At 40.5% G+C, this 23,898-nt stretch overlaps 1 long non-coding RNA gene across 1 annotated transcript; it reads left to right on the forward strand.

Annotated features, from left to right (window-relative positions):
* The first annotated feature begins 243 nt into the window (after nucleotides 1-243).
* LOC309823869 lies at nucleotides 244-23,682 on the forward strand. Its single transcript, XR_014296880.1, has 3 exons — nucleotides 244-309; nucleotides 5,335-5,529; nucleotides 23,571-23,682. It is a non-coding gene; the product is annotated as an uncharacterized lncRNA (long non-coding RNA).
* Nucleotides 23,683-23,898: the final 216 nt, after the last annotated feature.

The following is a 23,898-nucleotide window of genomic DNA, read 5'->3' on the forward strand; positions in this document are numbered from 1 at the left end:
GGCTGCGGCCACGCAGCGTGCGCAGGACCTGCGTACCAGCCAGAAGACGGAGGGCTACGAGCCCCAGCTAGGCCTGCCCCTCGATGCCGCGCTCCCGCGCCGCTTCCCGCGCCGCAGAGCAGACAGTTGGCGCCAGCCTCATCGCCCTCCGCGCCGCGGGGCTGCGGTTCAAGCCGGTTGGCGGCGCCGTGGGGGCGGGGCTAGAGGACGTCAGCGCGCTCGTCGTGCGTCAGCACGCAGCCCCGGCTCCCATGGGGACCCGGCCTGAGGAGCAAGGGAGGGAGCTTCGAGACTAGGGCAGCGCGAAAAGTAGGTGGTTTGGAGAGTTGGGGGTTTCCAGAAGGCGTTTACTGACTGATCCAAATAAAAGTGAGATATGGTTGTATCAATGCATTTTATTTATTTTTTATTTTTTTTATTTTTTGCGGTACGCGGGCCTCTCACAGTTGTGGCCTCTCCCGTTGCGGAGCATAGGCTCCGGACGCGCAGGCTCAGCGGCCATGGCTCACGGGCCCAGCCGCTCCGCGGCATGTGGGATCTTCCCGGACCGGGGCACGAATCCGTGTCCCCTGCATTGGCAGGCGGACTCTCAAACACTGCGCCACCAGGGAAGCCCTCAATGCATTTTAAAAGTAGTTAAACTCCTGATAAGTGTCTGTGCTCGCCCCGCCCAGGAGAAAGCGTGCACTCCGTGAGGGACACATGAAAAGCTGAGTGCCTGTGGTCCCTTACCTCGTGCACGGGTGTGTAAATTTCTGCGGAGAGCTCTTAATTTCTGTAATTTCTGCTGACTTGACAAGGTGGTTGGCAAATGGTCACGTGTTCCATGCATTCAGGACATGATCGTGGTTACTAATAATCACTTTGTTTTGTACTGATAATGATGGCTAACTCTGGTAACTAGTACTTTCTGTCTCCTAGGCATTATTTTAAGCACTGTTTCAGTATGAAATCATTCAGTTTTCCTAACAACTCCACAGAGAATTTACTACTGAATATCCACTTTACAAAAGAGAAACTGAGGCGTAGGAAGTGAAGTAATTAAGTAAGAGGAAGAACTCAGACAATTGGTGTTAATAAATTAACCCTGCAAGGAGGCCGTTAGACTAGTGATGTGGCCGCCTGCATTAAACCAACCAAAATCTAAGCCTGTAAATGCCTCAGGATTACGAAAACCGCTAAGGACAACCAGTCACAAACCACCAACTAGGCTTTAAAGCCATAGCAAGTCAGTAATTTACTTGCTTTGCTTCTGCCCTTTTAAAATAAAAACCTCTGCAGCTCCTGTGGCTGGAGTGCTCCTCACCACTTTCAGTTTGGTGATGCCTGAATTGAATCTATTTTTGCTCAAATAAACTCTTAAAATTTTAAATATGCCTCAGTTTGTCTTTTAACATTGGCCGTAGAAGTTGGATGCTCCAAACCGTATCCAGTGTCTAGAACAGCGGTCGTCCTCTGGTCAGGCCTTAGGTGTTACGTGTACAACGTTCCTCTTCTACCACCACCTTCTGGATGCCTCCATCCACTACCATCTCCCGCGCATCAGATCCCCTAGATGTGGTCAGCAATGGCTTTCACATGCAGCGTGCTCACATTATAACATCGCAGACACTCCTCCGTCCTCCAGCCAGTGTGTGAAGTGAAACATTACCATTCCTGTTGAAGAGTCTGGTGTGACCACTTACCCAAACACAGCCACTCCCCAGCTGACCCTGGGTAACCACTCTTCTGAACTTGGTCTCCATCACTGCCATGGATGTCTTTAGATTTATGCTATATTTTTAGGTATTCTTAAACAGCGTATAGTATTCTACTATGTTTTCTCTTGTTACTTGCTTTATTTAGTGTTATCTTTGCTAGGTTCATCCATGGTGACACATAAAGATCTGTCTAGTTCATGTACTTTCCTCGCTATGTAAGATTCCCATGTAGGGAAATAGAATAATTTATATGTGTATTTTCCTGTTGATGGACATTTAAATTGTTTCCAATTTTCAGTATGATTTCTTTTTTAAAAAAATTTTATACAATCTTTAAAGGTTGCTTTACATTACAGTTATTACAAAATATTGGCTATATTCCCTGTGTTGTACAATACAACCTTGAGCCTATCTTACACCCAGTAGTTTATATCTCTCACTTCCCCACCCCTGTATTGCCCCCTCCTCCCCCTCCGCACTGGCAACCATTAGTTTGTTCTCTATACCTGTGAGTCTCCCTCTTTTTTGTTATATTCACTAGTTTGTTGTATTTTTTAGATTTCATATATAGGTGATATCATACAGTATTTATTTTTGTTTGACTTATTTCACTTAGCATAATGCCCTCCAAGTCCATCTATGTTACTGCAAATGGCAAAATTTTGTTCTTTTTTATGGCTGAGTAGTATGCCATTGGTTACATGTACCACATCTTCTTTATCCATTCATCTCTTGATGGACACTTAGGTTGCTTCCATATCTCGGCAATTGTAAATAATGCTGCTATAAACACTGGGGTACGTGTATCTTTTCAAATTAGTGTTTTTGTTTTTTTTGGATATATACCCAGGAGTGGAGTTGCAGGGTCATATGGTAGTTCTATTTTTATTTTTTTGAGAACCCTCCATACTGTTTTCCACAGTGGCTGCACCAATTTACATTCCTACCAACAGTGTACCAGGGTTCCCTTTTCTCTACATCCTTGCCAACATTTGTTGTTTGTGCTCTTTTTGATGCTAGCCATTCTGACAGGAGTGAGGTGATACCCCAGTGTAGTTTTGATTTACATTTACCTGATGATTAGTAATGTTGAGCATCTTTTCATGTGCCTGTTGGCCATCTGCATTTCCTCTTTGGAAAAATGTCGATTCAGTTCTTCTGCCCATTTTTTAATCGGGTTGTTAGTTTTATTGATGTTGAGTTTTATGAGCTGTTTATATATGTTGGATATTAATCCCTTATTGGGCATATCCATTGCAAATATTTTCTCCCATTCAGTAGGTAGTCTTTTCATTTTGTTGATCATTTCCTTTGCTTGCAAAAGCTTTTAAGTTTAATTAGGTCCCATTTGTTTATTTTTGCTTTTATTTCCTTTACTTTAGGAAATGGATCCAAAAAAATATTGCTGTGTTTATGTCAAAGAGTGTTCTGCCTATGTTATCTTCTAAGAGTTTTATAGTATCCAGTCTTACGTTTAGCTCTTTAATCCATTTTGAGTTTATTTTCGTATATGGGGTTAGAGAATGTTCTAATTTCATTCTTTTACATGTAGCTGTCCAGTTTTCCCAGCACCAGTTATTGAAGAGACTGTCTTTTCTCCATTGCATAATCTTGCCCTCTTTGTTGTAGATTGGCATAAGTGCATGGGTTTATTTCTGGGCTTTCTAACCTGTTCCATTGATCTATATTTCTGTTTTTGTGCCAGGACCATACTGTTTGGATAACTGTAGCTTTGTAGTATAGTCTGAAGTCAAAGAGCATGGTTCCTCCAGCTCTGTTCTTCTTTCTCAAGATCGTTTTGGCTATTCAGGGTCTTTGGTGTTTCCATACAAATTAAAAAATTTTTTTGTTCTAGTTCTGTGAAAAAATGCCATTGGCATTTTTATAAGGATTGCATTGAATCTATAGATTGTCTTGGGCAGTATGGTCATTTTAACATTATTGATTCTTCCAATCCAAGAACATGGAATATCTTTCCATCTGTTTGTGTTATCTTCAATTTCTTTTATCAGTGTCTTATAGTTTTTGGAGTTCAGGTCTTTTGCCTCCTTAGGTAGGTTCATTCCTAGGTATTTTATTCTTTTTGGTGCAATGGTAAGTGGGATTGTTTCCTTAATTTTTCTTTCTGATAGTTCATTGTTAGTGTATAGAAATTCAGCAGATTTCTAAGTATTAATTTTGTATCCTGCAACTTTACCAAATTCATTGATGAGCTCTAGTAGTTTGCTGGTGGCTCTTTGGGATTTTCTTTGTGTAGTATCATGTCATCTGCAAATAGGGACAGTTTTACTTCTTCCTTTCCTATTTGGATTCCTTTTATTTCTTTTTCTTCTCTGATTGCTGCGGCTGGGACTTCCAAAACTATGTTGAGTGTAAGTGGTGAGAGTGGGAATCCTTGTCAGTATGATTTCTGTGTTGCTACATCCATTTTTTTTAGTCTCCAGCATCATTTAATGTAGTTGTCTCCTGTCTTCTTAAAGCTCCCTCTTCTGTGTTTTCCATCAAGCCACTTGATTTTTTTATCCCTCTCTAATTCCTTCTTCACAGTCTCACTCTTGGGTGTCTCTTGCTTACCCAGTTTCAATGTAGGTGTTCTTTAGGTTCCCATCCTCAGTGTCCACCCCTTCGGACATTTCACAGTTTCTCTGGGTGATCTTATTTCCTGTTCAGGCTTAACTTCCCCCTCCAGGGTGATGTCTTTATTATTTTTTTTTTTTTTTTGCGGTATGTGGACCTCTCACTGTTGTGGCCTCTCCCGTTGCGGAGCACAGGCTCCGGACGCTCAGGCTCAGCGGCCATGGCACACGGGCCTAGCCGCTTAGCGGCATGTGGGATCCTCCCAGACCGGGGCACGAATCCGTGTCCCCTTCCTGGAAAGCCACATATTTCTCATTGTCCTCAGCATCAGATCTGTGTTCCTTAGCTTGGCATATAAGCTCCTTCACGATTTGACTACCTCTTTTGTCTTACTTTTGGCTACACTCCTTCCTGAATGTCTTCTCTAGACATGTGGACCAGCTTGTAGTTTCTGATGTTCTATCATTCCTTCCTGGGCCTTTACAGATGCTGCTTCTTTACTTAAGACCCTCCTCTTCTGCTTGCTCTTCAGAAAGCTGACACCCGCCTGTTTCCCAGCCTCAGGTTGGGGGCCAGCTTCCCTGGGAGGCTTTCTTTCCCTGACCCTCATCTCTCCTCCCCTGCTTGTTTAGTGCCTCACTACTCTGCTCCCTGACATCCCTGTATCATAATACTTCGTGTCTCCAATGATAAGCATCTTTTTAGATAGTTTTTCTTCCACAGACTATAAGCCCTTTGAAGGCAGGGAAAGTGTCTCATTCATCCTTATATTCCCTATGCCTAGCACAGTGTTGGTACAGAGGAAGTGCTGATTAATGACTACTGGGACTTTCTCATCTATTCTCCATATAAGTCATTACTAGCACCTTGTGGCTACTGCCTACAGATGAACTTCAGGGAAGCTTCATCATATTAATTAATCATCTAAAATATTAATTTAAAATGTGTTTTCCTCGAGCTTCCCTATTTTCCGTCTGGCAGTCAAGACTTGCCTGATCATCTCTTCCCTCCTTAACATTTAGTTATGGCTTAATAGTGGCTTTGGTTTTCCTTTCAGCATCTGGTGTGTTCCAGCTTCCCTGAACATGGTGAGCAACAGCTGCCTCCCCATAGCACCTCTGGGATCCTCTGACAAGCCAGATCCATGCCTGGCCCAAGACAAGCTGCCTTGGCTTCCCTGCAGGTACCTGCCCTGGGAGGGACATGGCTACTGGGCAGTACAAGATGTGGACTCTCCTCCTTCAGGGCTCTGGTGAGTGTAAGTTTGACTAGAATACAGTTTATCATTTTACCTCTGATTCCCTGTAGTTGACTGCTGGTCCATCATGACAACATTATACCCAGACTGCCAAACCATTTTACCTTCCCATGGAACCTCACTGCAGATGCATTCTACTCATCTCTAACATTCATCTTCTCTGGACCTGCTTTCAGAGCAATGGGTTTGTTAGATCCAGTCACAGAGCTATGTCAACAACACAGGCTGTCTTATTTTTACTGACATGTGGTCCTCATTTCTTTTTTCTACTCCCTTACTTATGGCCGTTAACAATGACTCTTTCTCCACTCTTTTCATGTCCCACTAGACTCTGTTGTGTGTCCTTGTTCTCTCACCTGAAGAGGATACCTCTTATTTCACCAAGAAAGTAAGGTTTCAGACACAAACTTCATCATCTTCTTTCTGCTGACTCTGGCTGCCTTCCAATCCACGTTCCATGACGCAGACACCACCGTCTCCTCTTCAAATCCTTCTGTGACTTTCCATTGCTCTTAGGATGAAGACAGACCTCCTCACAGTGGTCTAAAATGTGGAGTCACAGGCTGGCTGCCGGTTGAGAACTGTTGCCATTCTGTAAGATAAGGCCCTTGCTTCAGAATGTAAATCATACCTCCACTAGATATATACTGTTTAGTTTAACAGGCAAGACTTTCTTGATGAAAGAAACAGTGTGTTGACTTGCATTCTAGAGCAAGCTTCTCATCTTGTTGTGCACTGGCACTCTGGGTGCACTAGTCTGCAGGGCAGGGCATCCCCTTGGCAGGATGGAGCATGATCTCTGCAGCCTCGTCTTGCACCTTCTTCCTTTCATTCTCAATCATCCAGCCCACAGTGGCCTCCTTTCAGGCCTGCATACTTACAACGGCACATTGCCCATGCTGTCCCTCTGCATGAAAAGTCCTTCTGTTTAGTTTGCAACTGATTGATGCCTCCTCATCCTTCTCATCTTTTCTCATGTGTTACTTTGTCAAGAAAGTATCCCCTTACCTACTCAACTCATCACATCCCCCTACCGTAGCTCACATAACACCACGTACCTCTCGCTTATAGCCTTCATCACATTTCACATCCAGTTTTAGGTAGGTGTTTACCGTATGGTCCGAGAGGAAGAAATCATGTCTGTTTTGCTTACTCTTGCATCCCCAGCGACTAGCACAGTTACTGATAACCTTTGTTAAATGGATAAATGAATGTATCCAATCAATGACCAAGCCCTGACAGTTTTTCTTTATAGGGTCTCTCATACTCCTCCCTTCCATCTGTGTTGCCATTACTCCAGTTCTACCATTTATTATTTTATACCTGGATTGCGATGATTGCTTCGGAGAATAGCATGTCTTCCTATCTTCCTCCCTACAACCTCTATTACACCTCCTAAGGTTCTTGGATTATGCCATTGCCCTGTTCCAAACCGTCCATGACACCCATTGCCAACACAATACAGCCAAACTCTTACGATTGACATTCAAGACCCTCCATAATTTGACTTTAATTTCACTTTCTAGAGTTTAAAAAAAATAACTGGATCTAATTGTCTCTGCATCTTTGCTCCCTTTCATACCTACCTATTACATTAATTTTTTTTTCTAGTCAATCTATTTTACACCTCCTTCTCTGGGAAAACTTCACTGAGAATCCAAGCAAGATATGGATCCCTTTTCTCCCCTGAACTTGTAAACAGTTTAACAAGACATATATGGAACTGCCATAAGGCATCTACATCTTATCTCCCTCTCTGGTCTCTAACCTCCCTGAGAACAGAGGTACATCTCTGTGTTCTGTGCAGTTTTCAGCACAGTACCATACACATAGTAAATATTTGGTAAATGAACGAATAAGTGAATGAGTCACCATGAGAAGGGTATTTATTCTCTCATTCTTTCTCTCTTTTTCCACTTTCAAGTTTCTTTAGTTAGTTTCCTTAGACAAAAGGTTTCTTCGTAGCTACACAGTGTCCAAGCTCACAGAGTGTTGCAAATGGCTGCTAAGAGCATCCCTCCACCACTTTAGAATAGCTTGCTCTCCCTCTCAAGTGGAGAGAGCAGAATTCAATATTTATTAAGTGCCTTTGTTCACTTGGCATTTAGAGGCACTCAGGGCATCAGTGCTCTACACTCAGTGAAATGCCTATTTTGTTTGTAATTTTCCTTTGTGAATAACAGCTATCTACAAAGATGTTTTGTTACAATTTTCCATCCTTTTAGATTCATAAAAAGCATTTTAACTACATAGAAGCAGAAAATGAATAGAAAGAACTTTGAATTACATTTAATAAAAGTTTAGGGAGATCTTTGTGGTACATTAGTGAACTTATTTGGAGAAACTTTAGCCATGTAAATTGTGTTGGAGAGGCACCAAGAGTTCAAGAATTCTCAAAATTTGAGTACACAGTTGCCTTACATGTAGGCATGGTGGCAGCCATCTACATAACAATGATTTGGAGGATGTTGTATTAGGCAGCTCTTGCTGTGATAATGCTTTGGAACAAATCGCCCCAAAACTCAGTTACATAAACAAGAATTTATTTTTCTTGGGCCTATGGGCTAGCTGCAGTGGCTCTCTTTGAGACCTCTAGATGGCTGCTTTTGCTCCATATTTTGGGTCAGTTTGAGGTCTGTCCCACACATCTTACTCTGGAGCCCAACTGTGAGGCCACAGCTCCCAGGCCCTGTCTTCTTACAAAGTTCACTGAAACATAAGAGGTGAGCCCAACCGTACAAGCCCATTTAAGGCCTCTGTTGCTCATTTAAGGCCATCATGTCTGCTCACACTTCATTGGCCAAAACATGTCACAGGTCTAAGTTGTATTTAGAAAATGTGTATTTGTTTAAAATTGGGTGCTCTCACAGAAGAATATTGCATTTTGGACAGTGTTACCTTAGCATTTTCACTGGCATTTGCAAACGTGATAAACTTCGTGTGAACTTTTTCACCTTTGAGAACTTTTTGAAATTGTGGGACAATTTCTATGGGAAAAGAGGAAGGTACACTTTAGAACTCAACTATAGTTCTGGCATTGTTGGGAGAAGAATTAATGATGATAAGGTCAATACAAATGAAAGATTTGGGATTCACATATTCATCATTAACATCAGCATTCTACAGAACATTCCTGGAGAATTGTGATGCTAGCCTTATGTGATTTCTCTCATAAATCATTATAATTTGACAAAGCCACTTCAGTAAAACATTCATCATACAGTACCTCACATTTTAGTTTTTCCTACCACTCCACAACTTATCATCAGTACTGTACCATAACACAGACACAGAAACAGAAACTGGGTGAATTCATTGTTAGCAAACGGGCTTCACAAGAAATACTAGTGGAAGTCCTTCAAATGATAGCAGGCAGTAAATCAAGCCATAAAAACAAAACAAAAAATGCTGACTAGAGCAGTTGTGTAGGGAATTATAAAAGATAATGTAATTTCAAATTTCTTCTCCTTCTCTTAACTAATTTAAAAAGTAAGTGCATAAACAATAAGATTATATTTGGATTGTTCTGTATATAACATAAAGAAATGTCATATATTTGATGATATGGTACAAAGAAGGCAGTGAGAACAAAGCTGTATTAGAATAAAAATGACACTAGATCATAACCTGAATCCGCAGGAAGAAAGGAAGAGAACCAGAAATGGTAAATAAATAGATTAACCCAACAAACTCTATAAATATTTCTTTGCTCTACTTTTTTCTCTAAGCTCCTTTAAAAGATAAGCTTGTGTGAAGTAATAATTATAATAATATGTTGTTAAGTATGTAACATATATAAATGTAATAAAAACAAAAAAGAGGAGAAGTAACGCAGCTCTATAAAAGTACAGTTTCTGTTTCTCACTGGAATGAAGTTAGTATAAATCTGAAGAGATTTTGAGAAGATGTATTACATAAGCCCTAGAGCAGCCATTACTCAAAAATGTGGTAAAAAATCATTAAAGGAATTAAATGTTACAGTAGAAAATATCCACTTAATATAAAAGGAAAATGGAGGAACAATAACAAAAAAACAAAAACATGAGACATGTAGAAAACAAAAGGTAAAATGATAGACATAAATAAATCCTACCATATAATAATAAAAACTAAATGAAAATGAATTAAACAATACAATCAAAAGAAGGCAGAAATTGTCAAACTGGGTTTAAAAAAATGTTTTCTATAGGAGACACTCCTTGGATTCAAAGGTCTAATGTGTACAAAGTAAAAGGATGAAAAAATATACATCATGCAAATAGCAACCATAAGAATGCTGAAGTAGCTATACTAATACCAGAAAAAATAGACTTTAAAACAAAAAAAAGTTACTAGATATGAAAAGGGACATTTTATGATTAAAAAAAAGGGAAGATATAAAAATTATTAACATATGTGACCTGAATAAGATAAAACCAAAATACATGAAGAAGATACCAAAATACATGAAGAATTGAAATAGATAGAAATAGATGAATGAAGAAATAGATAATTCCACAACATTAGGTAGAGGCTTCAGTACTCCACGGTCAATAATGGATAGAACAATTAGGCAGAAGATCAACAAGGATATAGAAGACTTGGACAACACTATGAATTAACAAGACCTAATAAATGTCTATAGAACACTCAACCGAACAGTAAAATACACATCCTTCTCAACTACATGTGAAACCTTTTCCAGCATAGATGACATGCTAGGCCTTAAGACAAGAGATTGAAACCCACATACGTTTCTGGTGGGAATGTAAAATGGTGCGGCCATTTTACAAAACAGCTGGACAGTTCCTCAAAGTGTTAAACATAGAGTTACCCTATGACCCAGCAGTCATAGGGTCATAGGGTCATAGCAGTCATATTTCCACTACTAAATATATACTTAAGAGAAATAAAAGCTTATTATCTGCATAAAAGCTTGTACATGAATGTTCATAGAAGCATATTTATAAAAACAAAAGGTGGAAATAATTCAAATGCCAATCTGATAAATGAATAAACAAAATGTGGAATATCCGTACAATAGAATAGCATTCAGCTATAAAAAGGAATGAAATATTGATCCATGTTACAACATGGATGAACCATGAAAGCATTATGTAAAGTAAAAGCAGCCACTCACAAAAGACCACATATTGTATGGTCCCATTTATATGAAATGCCCAGAATAGCAAAGCTGTAGAGACAGAAAGTAGATTAGTGATTGCCTAGGGCTGAGAGGGTTGAGGAGAATGAAAAAACCTTGTTAATATGTAATGGGTTTTTTTGTGGGGGGACAAAAATCTAAAATTGGATTGTTGTGATTGTTACACAAGTCTTTTAGTGGTTACACTAAGAACCACTGAATTGTATACATTAAAGGGTTGAAATTACGGTACGTAAATTATATCCCAATGAAACTGTTAAAATTATGATAATTTTTTATTTATAAATTTGAAAATTCATCCAAAATTATAAATTCTTAAAAAATGCAACCTAACAAGACTAACCCAAGAAAGAAAAAATATCTAAAACATCTATATCTACTCAAAAAGTTGTTTGTATAATTAAGTACCTTTACAGAAAATGATTTCCAGGGATAAATGGCTTTCCAAGTAAATTCTTCCAAATATTTAGGGAAGAAATAGTGGTAATCCTACATAAAAATCTTCCAGGAAACAGAAAAGAATATATTACTCAGAATTTTTATAAGCCCAACATAAGCTTCAGATCAAAACTAAAAAGAATATTACAAGAATAGAATCACAGGCCAGTTTCTCTTTTGAACATGCATGCAAAATGTGTAAACAAAAGCACAAACTGTATCCATGATATGTAAAACAATAATATATCACAATCAAATTGGCTTTATTCTAGTAATGTAAGGTTGGTTTAATGTTCAAACATGAAACTGATCCCAGGAATGAATTACGATGGGAAAAAAAAGTCATTTAAAAAAGAAGTCTTGGGAATTCCCTGGTGGTCCAGTGGTTAGGCCTTGGCACTTTCACTGCTGGGGGCCTGGGGTTCAATCCCCGGTCAGGGAACTAAGATCCTGCAAGCCATGAGGCAGGGCCCAAAAAAAAAAGAAAAAAAGAAGTCTTAACCAGGAGAAGCACAATACTGAATAAACACAACAGATAACACCTTATGAAAAGTAGGTGAAGATTATGGAATATCTAAAATTAAAAAAAAAAAAGAAATTGTTAAAGATTCAAGAGGATGTGACAAATATTGTACATAGGCAAAAAATAAAATAAAATAAAATATACAAATGATGGGAGCCCCTAAAGAAGAAAATCAAAGCAAGGAAACAGAACAAATACCAACAAAATGATTCAAGAAACTTTTCTAAATTAATAATAACAGTAATAATAGAAACTGCATATTGATAGAGTACATCACATGCCTGAGACTATTAAGCCTGAACAACCAACACCAAAGTGTATTCTAGAGAAATTTTTAGACTTAAAAAAAGAAGTGAGCTTGGAATTTTAATCCCAACAAAACTAACTTTCACTTATAATTGGAGACAGGCCGCCTGTTATCAACATACAAGAACTCAACGTATCTTAATTACATAAACCCTGAAAGAATCTATCAAAGAATAAGCATCATACAACCAAAATGACTAGAGGCAATCAGTGTAAGAACCGATGGTGAGAAGTAAGAATATAGTTTTTATAGAATTAGAACTAAATGAAGGTTAAAACGGAGAGAGTATAGTATATAATGGCAATATGCTCTGGCAATGGAGATGTCAGTCCTTTAAATGAGAGAGAAAGATTGAACAAATGCCAAATGAAGTTAAAACTGTTTTCAATAAACGTATTGTTTACCAAACATAATATTAGAGTTTCTGTCCTGAGTCTGTTTTGTAATATGGAATAGAGCAAATGAACAATTATGAAATAGTCTAATTATAACACCCCTTGTGAACTTGAGAACTAGGGTTCTCAGAGTGGGAAGAAAGGGAACACAGAAGTAATATAGAAGAGGTTAACTAAAAACTCTGCAGTGCTGAATTTGAATTATCTGTACTAATAAGGTATTTTAATGATATATATATTTCTACATATATTTAGATTAGACATGTAGATAGTTAGGCCTATTTCTACCTATAGATACATATTAACTGTATATCTGTACTATATAGTTATATATGACTATATATGTGTATACGTGCACATGTACACACACAAAAATACATACATACATATTCTATCTCTGTTCATTGACTAGGCCTAGAAATAATGACCAACAAAATAGCAAAAGTCATCCATAGGGTCCAGATTGTGGTCTAGAAAGCTGATTTCAGGTCTGGATCATTTGTGTGAGACGAACTTGGAAAATCTTGTGATACCAAGTAACAAGAAAGTTATCAAAGACTACTAGGGTTATTTCAAAAGGACTAAGCCAAAGGTAAAGAGGTTCTCAGTGGACAGTGGAGCAATTTGAGCATCAATAAGGATAATAATTACAATGAATTGAAACTCATCAACTGTGTTTAAATCCATGGGTTTCTATGGATATAAAAAAAAGTCAACTTGTGAGTATAATTGAGAGAAAAATCATTATAATGAAAACTGATTTTTAAAAAGGCAGTGATGTAGTGAGGTGGGGGAAGAAACAAGCCTTTATCCTGTCTTTCCACTATGAACTGTACCACTATGTAACAAAATTGTAGATGAGGGGATAGATCTCTTCATAGACGTATTCCAGCCAATAAATGAAAAAGAAATGATCAACTTAGAATATCATAATTTTGCAATCTGTGATGAGTTAACAGATCTAGACACTAAGTATCAGTGGCTGCTAACATCATAAAAGGAGAATAGCTAGATGTTGCCTGCTTCCTAATGAAATAATACACCAGACTATAGTCTTCCCAAAAGGATTGATCAGTTTCCCATTTTGCAGGAAATAGGACAGAGGAACATGTTGAGCTGCACCATGGACATGTATTCAGCAAAACCCATATTGTGGGAAACTCTACATGTTAACTCTACATGTGGGAAACTCTACATGTCAGCAGGTAAATTGAAGGGCAATAAAAGGATGGAAAAGCAACCTGTAGATTAAAAGAGAAAAAGTCATTATTTAAAACTGGGCAAAACTAAACGATGCTGTCTAGGGAGGCAAACTAGGGTGATAACATTTATAAAGAAATTTAAGGAAGAGCCAATTATAAAAGTCAGGAAAATGATTACTTTGGGAAAGAAAGGAATTATAATTGGATCAGGACAGATGGAGGGGCTTTAGGCAAAGTTCTATTTCTTCACCTGGGTGTCAGTTAAAATGGTATTTGCCTTGTAATATTAAGCTATAAATTTGTCTTATGTGGTTTCCTGAATCTATTTTTATTTTATAATAAAAGTGTTTTTAAAAAATCAAACACCTAGGAATAAATATAATGAAAAATTTACAAAAATTCTACACAGAAAACTGAGAAACTTTATTGAGAGAAATTAAATCATATTTAAGTAAATGAACAGATATATCATAGTCATTGATTGCAAGGCTCAGCATTGTAAATCAATAATCTCCACACTTTCTACAGATTTAATGCAGTAGGAAAATCAGTAATCTCCGCACTTTTTACAAATTCAATGCAATAAGAAGCAGAATCCCTTGTGTGTGTGTGTGTGTGTGTGTGTGTGTGTGTGTGTGTGTGTGTGTGTAAACTGACAAGCTGAGTCTAAAATTTATGTGGAGATTCTTAGGACCAAGAAATAGTAAGATATGAAAAATAAGAACAAAGCTGTAGGACTTACACTGTCAGACAACAAGACTCATTAAAGCTATGATAACTAAAACAATGTGGTGTTGACACAATAGAAATAGAGCAATGGAACAGAAAGGTTTGGACTGTGACTCATATATATGGTCACTTCGTTTATGACAAAGGTGAAAGTACAATGGATAAAGGATTTTTTTTTCGATAAATGGTGATGTGTCAGTCTTCATATAGAAACAATTAATTTTGACCCTTATGTCAACTCATATACAAAAATCAATCCTAGATGGATTGTCAATCTAAATAATCAACAAAATAATCACTGAAGAGTGAAAAGACAAACCAAAGAATGACAGTTCTTTTCCATATCTATTTCTGACAAGACCTTGATTCCAGTTTGTATCAGAACCCAATAAGAAAAAGACAACTTGACAGAAAAATGGACAATGCTTGAACAGGCATATCGAAAGGAAGAATATCCAAAATAACCAAAAAACCTGAGAAGGTGCTCATCCTAATGCGGGAAATGAAAGTTGAGTAATTAAATTAATTAAATTAAAACAAACATTAATTAATCAGGGAAATGCAAATTAAAACCATAATGTAACACCACTATATGCCCATCGTTATGACTAAGATGAAAAAGAGAGCTGATGAGGATGTGCAGCAACTGGAACTCCACGCACTTCTGGTGGAGCAGTAAATTAATATCAGCACTTTACAAACTGCTGGCAGTACTGTGGAAAGCTAAACAGATGCATAGCCTGTGACCTGGCAATTGCACTCCTAGTGCATCCTTAGCAGATGTGTGTACATATGTGTCCCAAAAGACATGCAGAAGACTGTTCAAAGAAGCACTATTCATATAGCCCCGAACTAGAAATAACCCAAATGTCTTCCAAGAGGAGAATAAATAAATTGTGGTAACTTGAATACAATAGAATACGATGAAAGTGAATGAACTCTTGCTATATACAAAAATATGGCTGAATCTCACAAATTTAATGTCGACTGAAAAAAGCCAGATACAAAGGAGTACATGTAATACATTGCTTCATGACAAATTACTACAAAATTTAGCAGCTTAAAGTAACATATATTTATGGTCTCAGTTTCTGTGGGTCAGGAGTCCAGGTGTGGCTTAGCTGGGGGCCTCAGCCTCAAGGCTGTAATTGAAGTGTCAGCTGGGGCTGTGGTCTCATTTGAAAACTCAGCTGAGGGAGGATCTGCTTCCAAGTGTACTTATGTGGTTCTGGACAGGATTCACTCCTAATAAGCTCTGGACTGAGGGCCTCAGCTCCTCACTGGCTGTGGGGTGGTGACCTTTAGTTCCTTGCCACACACGTCTCTCCCTAGGTCAGCTCGTGACAGGGCAGCTGTCTCCCATCAGAGGGAGCAAGTGAGAGAACAAGGTAGGGCTTTCGTCAGCTAATCTTGGAAGTGCCATCCCATCACTTTTGCCACATTCCATTTAGAAGCAAGTCTCTAGTTCCAGAGGGGAGTATAGCAAGGACATTAATACCAGGGCGTAAAGGTCATTGGGACTCATTCAGAAGCTGCCTACTACATGATGTGATTCCGTTTTTGAAGAGCTGAAACAGGTGAAATAAATCCATGGTGATAGTAAGCAGGATTGTGGTGAATACTGACAGGGGTCTGGGTTGCTGATAACGTTTAAAGTTTTGAGTGTGAAGATCTGGTCCCACAGATGTACTTTATAAAAATTCATTGGTGCTTCTGATTTGTGCACTCTTTCTGTGTATGTTACATTTCTATTAAAAAATTTACTTTAAAATAAAGAGTTGGGCTTCCCTGGTGGCGCAGTGGTTGAAAGTCCGCCTGCCGATGCAGGGGACACGGGTTCGTGCCCCGGTGTGGGAAGATCCCACATGCCGCGGAGCGGCTGGGCCCGTGAGCTATGGCCGCTGAGCCTGCGCATCCGGAGCCTGTGCTCCGCAAGGGGAGAGGCCACAACAGTGAGAGGCCCGCGTACCAAAAAAATAAATGAATAAAAATAAATAAATAAATAAAAATAGTTAATGTTCTCCCCTAGAGGCCCATCCTGCTGATAAGCAACTTTCATTGCCTCTAGTCATCATCTCCCCCCCTCTCCTCAGCCAGGCAGTAAAATGCAAACCCAGTTTATACTTTGCTGCTTAAAATCTGACAGTTTAGCATAAGTGTAGGCAGCATTATGTTTGGGAAAAATATGGGTTGAGGAGTCAGACTAGGGTTCAGATCCAGGTTTTACCACCCATTGGTTGTGCAACAGTGGTCTTCATTTTCCTCATCTGTATTATAAGTATGCATCAGAGGATTGAATGGCAAACTAATAACTGGAAATCATACAGTATATACCTGTTGTAAAATGACTTGAAGTTCCCCGCAAAGACTTGTAATGGTTTCTAATTGTAACATCTGTTCAACTTCCTCACGTTAACGTGGCCTTCATGCTCAGTGTGGTCTGACTCTCATACCTTTGTGCATCCTCACCCAGAATATTTCTGAAACCTTCTCTTAGGTTTAAGTTCAGGCAGATTGCTCTACTTATCCGTACATATCTTCATCCTAAAAAGTAACCGTCTCTCAGTTGGCCTCAGAGAATACACCCATGCAAAGATGTGTCACCCATGTAAAGAAGGTATTTGCTTTATTTTCTCCTCAGCTATTTTCTTTTAGGAATCAGTGCGTAATCAATAGGAAATTGGTTAAATGAATTATGCTACTTTCCTTTTATGGAATGGTATGTGGCCAATAAAACATGCAGCGAATTTGCATATGTTGATGTAACAAGGTATCCATGGTATATTGTAAAGTGAAACAGGCAAGATACAGGATAGTTAGACAAGCACTATGCCGACTGGAATGTAAGATAATGAAAACAGAGACAAGGTCTATCTGATTTATCTGCAGCATCAGCGTCTAGTGGACTCATAGTGGACATTCATACATATTTGTGGACTGAATGTAAGAGCACAGAAAATAACCTGGAAGGATAAATATCACATTGTTATCAGAATTACCCTCTCTGAAGGAGCAGCATTGGAGTGCATTTTTGTTCACTACCATTTCTGATGTTTCAAGTAGTCTTATTACAGTGTGTTTATGTTTTGTGCTTTCTAGCACCTAAGGGGCTTGGCACCCCCCAAGAGCCGGCACCTGTGTCTCTTTGTTGCTAGGGTGCCTTCAGGCTACCAGAAGCAGCTTTGCTGACGACCTGGAGAGCAGAAGTGCTGGTTATTTGTGTCCCTCTCCCTGTGCCCCAGCTTTTAACAAATAACTGACAGGAGGAGTATAAAGATTCCTGCAGCCTAGCCCTTGATTGGGCAACTCAAAGGTGTATTTTTTGATTCTGTGTGGCTCCCCTGAAATTCAGCCTAAATGACTTTGTTGACCTTAAGCGTCTTTACTTGAAATTGTACTTTGTTCCTGGCCTCCTTCCTGTTCAGGTCCCACTGGATTGTCCTAGAACAGTTCCCCCTCTCAGCATCTGCTTCTGGGGACCCAATCTAAGTCACTTGTGTAATTCAAAACAATAAAAACAATCGACGCCTATTGGAGGATGAGGTGGATAACTTCTCACCTCAAACTTTTCACCCTCCATGGCTGTAAATTGATCAGAAGAAATGTCCAGGCACAGCCCCATAACTTATGGGGCCTAGGAAAAAATGAACATGTGGGGTCCCTTGTTTGAAAAGCAGGAAAAAAGTGGTGTTAGCAGGTTAAAATAGAAAACCTCCTCTTTTCGAAAGTCTCTCTCCCTCAGCTTGTCAGGTTGTTTTTTATTTGCTATAGGCTATTGTTCTAAGTAAAGAAAAATTTTAAATTTGCACTAATAGTATGAATTTTACCATCGATCTTTATATTGTACAATGTGAGTTTTAAGTGCAACTATAAGAGCTTTTTGCTTGTATGCAAAATTACCAAAATTACACAACTTATACTTGGTAGATTGTACATGCATATGTATTTTTTTTCTTACACATACTGTGGAAATGCCGCACAAAACTAACTCAACTGTGTCACCTTCATTTCTCAACACATGTGATTTCTACCATGATTTCTACCTTCAGCTTAGTGTTGTGTAAAGAAAGTGAAAGCGAAAGGAACAGTGGGTTGCCCTGTCTTTCCCCTTCCCTTCTGTTTCATCATTTTCAGTGTAACCAATCGGCTAATACAGAGAAGTAAAAGAGTGAGAAAGGGTATGGTAGTTTCCTTGGTCATTCATGTTTCTTAGAACACTAGGCACTTTCAGGCAATCCCTGTACCTCACCCCACCCTCTGCTTTGCTTGGATCCCTGAGCTCAAAGCCTACTGAGTTCCACTTCTCCAGAGATTAATTACCAACCCTTCAGGCAGGGAGCAAGGTGGGGATGCCATAGAAGAAGGAAGCTCTTTGGCTCTTCAGTGATGGGTGGAAACCAAGGATGGGGATCTAATTACCCAGATCTATAACCAATGCCTTGTTTTCAGCCCCATGCTTCCCTCACTCTCCCTTATTTCTTTTTTGCCGTACGCGGGCCTCTCACTATTGTGGCTTGTCCCGTTGCGGAGCACAGGCTCCAGACACGCAGGCCCAGCAGCCATGGCTTACGGACCCAGCCACTCCGCAGCATGTGGGATCTTCCTGGACCTGGGCACGAACCCGTGTCCCTTGCATTGGCAGGCGGACTCTCAACCACTGCGCCACCAGGGAACCCTCTCCCTTATTTCTTATTTGGTGTCTCCAAGGCCCATCTCCTGGTGCTTTGTGGGAAATATTTAAAAACATTTTATTTGGAAATAATTGCAGACTTACAAAAAAGTTACAAGAATTCATGTATTTTTAACATGTTATCTCATTTAGTCTGTCTCGCTCTGTATTAATCTCCTTCCTGAATATTCTACAATGAGCATATATCATTGTCCCTTTCCCTGAGTCCTTCAGAGCGTATTTCCAAGAGACTTCTTTACATACCCACATTAAATGTATCAACTTCAGGAAATCTAACATTAATAGATTTTACTCAGTCTACTGCCTGTATTTCACGTCTGTCAATTTACTCAGTAATATCCTTTATAGCATTGTCTTTTCTCAAGTCCTGGATCCAGTAAATGTCACACAGGTATATAAATATCATGTCTCTGTGGTCTCTCAAGATTTAATATCCCCAGCCTTTCTTTGTCTTTCAGGATATTGACATATTTAAGGAATACAGCTGATGGACCATTTGCATAGCCCTTTCTTCTCATATGGAAATTTTATTTTTTGAGCTTATCTACGTTTAATCTCCGCAGGACATTTGAGGAATTAAGTCCTGGGACCTTTTGGGTTTGTTAGGGCCAGAGTCAGTCTCTAAATGCCAACACCAGAGATGCTATCATGTGTAAGGGACTTTGCTAAGAGTCATCTTACGGTGAAGGGAGAATAGAGAAGGCAAGTCTTGAAGCATAAGTTCTTTGGAAGATGGAAACTGTAAAGAAGCTGATTTTGTGGGAGAAAACAGCAAAGAAAAGCGCTTTCAACTCTTTTAAGTCTTCTTCATGTGGAGGGGAAAGGTGTGAGTGTCCTAAGCATGGCTGATTTGTTAAACTTAGGAGGAGAATTGAGGAAATCAAAGTGAGGAAATGATATGGTGCTTGATTGCAGCAGTGTAAGACCTTAATGACGCTGTAAACATCACAGCCCCTCCCCAGCCCCAGCCCCAGCTCCAGGGCGATGAGGGGAAGCCAGTTGATACAGAGATATCGGGGAGGCAGCTCTGAGCCTTGTTCATGCACTGCCCCCACAAAGAGGTGCTCATCGGTGACCTGCTTCCCCTCCGTCTCACTCCCAGTGAGGCTTGAGCAGCTGAGTGAGTGACACAAGTGGGTGAAATGTGTGCAGGAACCTCAGCTCTCTCCTGCTGGGCACTGTAGCCCAGGTGAGGTGAGGGTTTAGTGTCCTTTCTCTCCTCTTGCTTCCTCCAACGGGAGGATGCCAGAGAGTGAAGAGGGCAGAAAAAAGTCTTGGCAGAGCTGGGAGGGGAAGGAGGACATTCCAGGGTTGGGCAAGAAATCTTTACATATCGCCAAGTGGCACTTGGTCACTCTCCAGCTCCAGATGAGAGCTGGATTCAAAGCCATAGACATGAATTTTGCTTTCTGGTCTGGTCCAGCTCACTTGACTGCCCACCCTGTATAACCATGCAATAGCTGCACTGAAGCAGCTCAGGGACAAGAACATTTTGTTGAAAACTACCACTGTTTTTGTCTTCCAGCAAGCATAGCCAGTGTCCAGGGGACACAGATCTGGTGGGTCTTAGATGAAGGTATGTGCTGTGGCAGGGATGTGCTCCAGCTATGCTGGGAGGGCCAGGGCAAAACCTAGAGGAGGAACTGTTGTGCCTGGAGAGTTGACCTGTCTGGGGACCCATCTGAACTCAACCTTGAGGTTTTCTGCTGGCTGGGTGTTTTCTCAGACTGGAGGCCCTCCATGGTACCTGCGTTGGTGACGTCACGTAGGACAAAGGGAGCACCTATCTAGTAGTGATGGGAGTGTTCATGGTACAGCCACACAGAACCTGGGGGAAAATGAGACAGAGAGTGAGGGAAAGCTTGATGGGTGTTTGAGTCAGAAAGGATGAAAAGATGGAAGAAGGAAGAAGCAGGTGGACGGAATGGGAATGTTCCCTTCCTGCTTATTCCTGGGTCTCATCCTGCCTTCTCCTGCCCTCAACCCCCAGCCCCAAAGCCTGATTCAGGCCTCAAGGCATTGTGCCTGATTCAGAGCTGACCGGGTCATTGTGCAGCCCTTGGGTGCCATCCTGGCAGGGGTGTGAATGACTTTGTATGTGAGCACAAGGCAATATTGGCATGTATGCATGTTGTCAGGCAAGGCATTTCCCTGTCTTGGGAAGCTGATACTGGTGCCTTTTTCCAGCCATGTAGGATGACAACTTGTTAGATACTGTTCTTGATGCAAACTGTTTGCTCATCACAGTTAGGTTGCCACCTTGTGGTCTTCATGAGCCTGGAGGAGCTGAAATAGGTGTCCTGCAGTACCCTCTTAGCTGATGTGGGCCCTCCCCTTCGTGCTGAGGGTTCAGGGGTCCTGGTCTCACCTTGGATCCCCACTCAGCCTAAAGTCAGAGAGTCCAGAGGCACCCAGTGCTTCCTCGCCCTCATCCCCATCTGTGTTATCTGGACGTAGCCTGGAAGGGCTGAGTGGAGCAACACCTCTCAAAGACTTCAAAGAGGGTGAGGCCACAAAGGACAAGGTTAGGGAGGCATGGGGGTTGCCTGTGAATGTGTGATAAAAGAAGCCACTAGCATCACCTTTCATTCCAATGCTGTCCTTTACTCCCAGGGAGTGGAGAAGTTAGGGGCAGTGTGACTCCCCCAGCTCCCCCAGGCCACTCCCCTGCCCTAGCTTCTGGATTGTGGTCCTAGCAAAGCAACTTTGGTTCCTGTTGAGTAGGGCAAGCTTAGAGAGCAAGCAAAGCCTTGAGTCTGAGAAGATGAATTTCTGATTTTGATTATCTGTTGAACAGTCCTGCAGGTCTATCACCATGTGTGAGTTTTCCAACTCTCCAAAGTGCAGAGATTCTCAGTGACCCACTAGGTAGAAAAGGCAGGACTAGAGACTTGGGGGATGAGCCTCCCATACCAGTGATCTCTTTCACATACTTAGGGATCAAGGACTTCTCACCAAAGGAGAGTTTGTGGCTTGAAAGAGCTCAGAGACTGACCTTTATTTACATGGAAAGTCATTTCTGGATCCTGTATCTTTGGGTATCTCTATACACACCCAGGTGATGGAACAGTCAGACAGGATTTCTGTACTAAGAGGGCTAGTATGAGACAGTCCCAAATGGAGAGGGGGGATTTGTCTAGGAGAGATGCCCCAGTTTTGCTCTGTTTTAGCACATTTTCCTCCTCTTCCCCAACTTCTGTCCATATGGCAACACATAAAAGTAGTAAAGCTCAGTGGCTGAATAATGGCAGGAAGATGAGGGCACTGGTACTAGGGAATATTTTCAAGTGCTTTGTTTCCACTTCCAGGGCTCACAGGTGGTTCAACCCAGGGGCCATCATCCATCTGCCCAGAGTTGTACAGAGAGCACAAAGAGTTCTTCCTTAGCAGATGTCACTGACATTAAACACAAGGGGAATGGGACTCCCTGGACTTATACACCACCAAGTCTCACACCCCACATTTCATGTCAGGGCAGCCAAAATGCATAAATTGGATGCATCTTGAAGTAAAGAACACAGAACATCCTCAGAGCCCAGCTTCTTGGGCCACAAAGTTCTTTAAATTAGCAGGGACAAGTGGATGAATGTTCTAGATTGTCACTAGTTTTATGTCGAATCATATACTGAAGTCCATTCAAGACTCTCTTTGTAGGAATAAAAAAAAATGGAAAATGTTTGCAGCTCTTGCTGCCTTTGGGGAAAATTACATACATACATACATGTGTTCCCAGGATAAACCTTCACTTATGAAACTAACACCAGCACGTAATCTGGTAAGAAGTGAATTCTAACTTCAGTGTCTTTGCAACGTCCAGTTAAGAATACTGAAAACCTTAGATATCCCAGGATAGAGAGTTCAGCAAAGCAGCTGCCCAAAGATATTCAAGTTCTATGGATTGGGATTTTCTTCTTGTGGCAGATTGTATTTCCCCAAAATGAACATAGCAGTATTTCAAGTCCCACAATCTCTTCCAGAGCTTTGCTATTCTCTATTAAAATTTGGAGTCTATTTACCTTTCCCTTAAATTTGGGTGAGACTTTATGTCTGTCTCAGTGAATAGAATGCAGCAGATATGAGTGTATTACTTTCTTAAGGCTGCCATAACAAAGTGTCTGGGTGTCTTAAACAACAGAAATTTATTCTCTTACAGTTTCTTAAGGTGGGAAGTCTGAAATAAAGATGTCAGCAAGGTTGAGTTTTTTGGAGAGCTCTGAGGGAAAATCTGTCCCATGCCTCTTTCTTAGCTTCTGGTGGTTGCCAGAAATCCTTGGCATTCCTTAGTTTGTAAATGCATCGTTTCAATCTCTGCTTCTGTTGTCATTTGGCATTCTTCCTTACGTTTCCTGTGTCCAAATTTCCCTCTTCTTCTAAGGACAAAAGTCATTGGATTAGGGCCTAACCTAATCTAGCATGAGCTCATTTTAACTTTGTTATATCTGCAAAGACCCAATTTCCAAATAAGATCACATTCACAGGTCCTGGGGGTTAGAACTTGAACATATCTTTTGAGAGGACACAGTTCAACCCACAACAGTGAGGTTAAGTGATTTCTAAGGTTAAATCATAAGAGGCAATCCAACTTCTGTCTGAATCTTTTTCTTTAAGGATGCTCACCTTTGGAACCCAGCCACCATTTTGTGAGGAAGCCCAGGACACATGAAGAGACCACAGGCTGATTTTCTGGCTGACAGCCCCAGCTAAGGTTCCAGCCCATGGCTAGTATTAATAACCAGTCATGTAAATGAAGAGGCCTTCAGGTGACTCCAGTCTCAGCCTTTGAGCTGTACTAGCTGGTGCTGAGACGAACTATTTTCATTGATCCCTGTCCAAATTGAAGATTCATGAGCAAAATAAATGTGGATGCTCTTTTAATCCACCGGGTTTTAGGATAGTTTGTTACACAGCATTTGATTACTGGAACACTACCCAGTGT

Source organism: Grampus griseus, assembly GCF_964374135.1.
Source record: "Grampus griseus genome assembly, chromosome: 6".
NCBI lineage: Eukaryota > Metazoa > Chordata > Mammalia > Artiodactyla > Delphinidae > Grampus > Grampus griseus.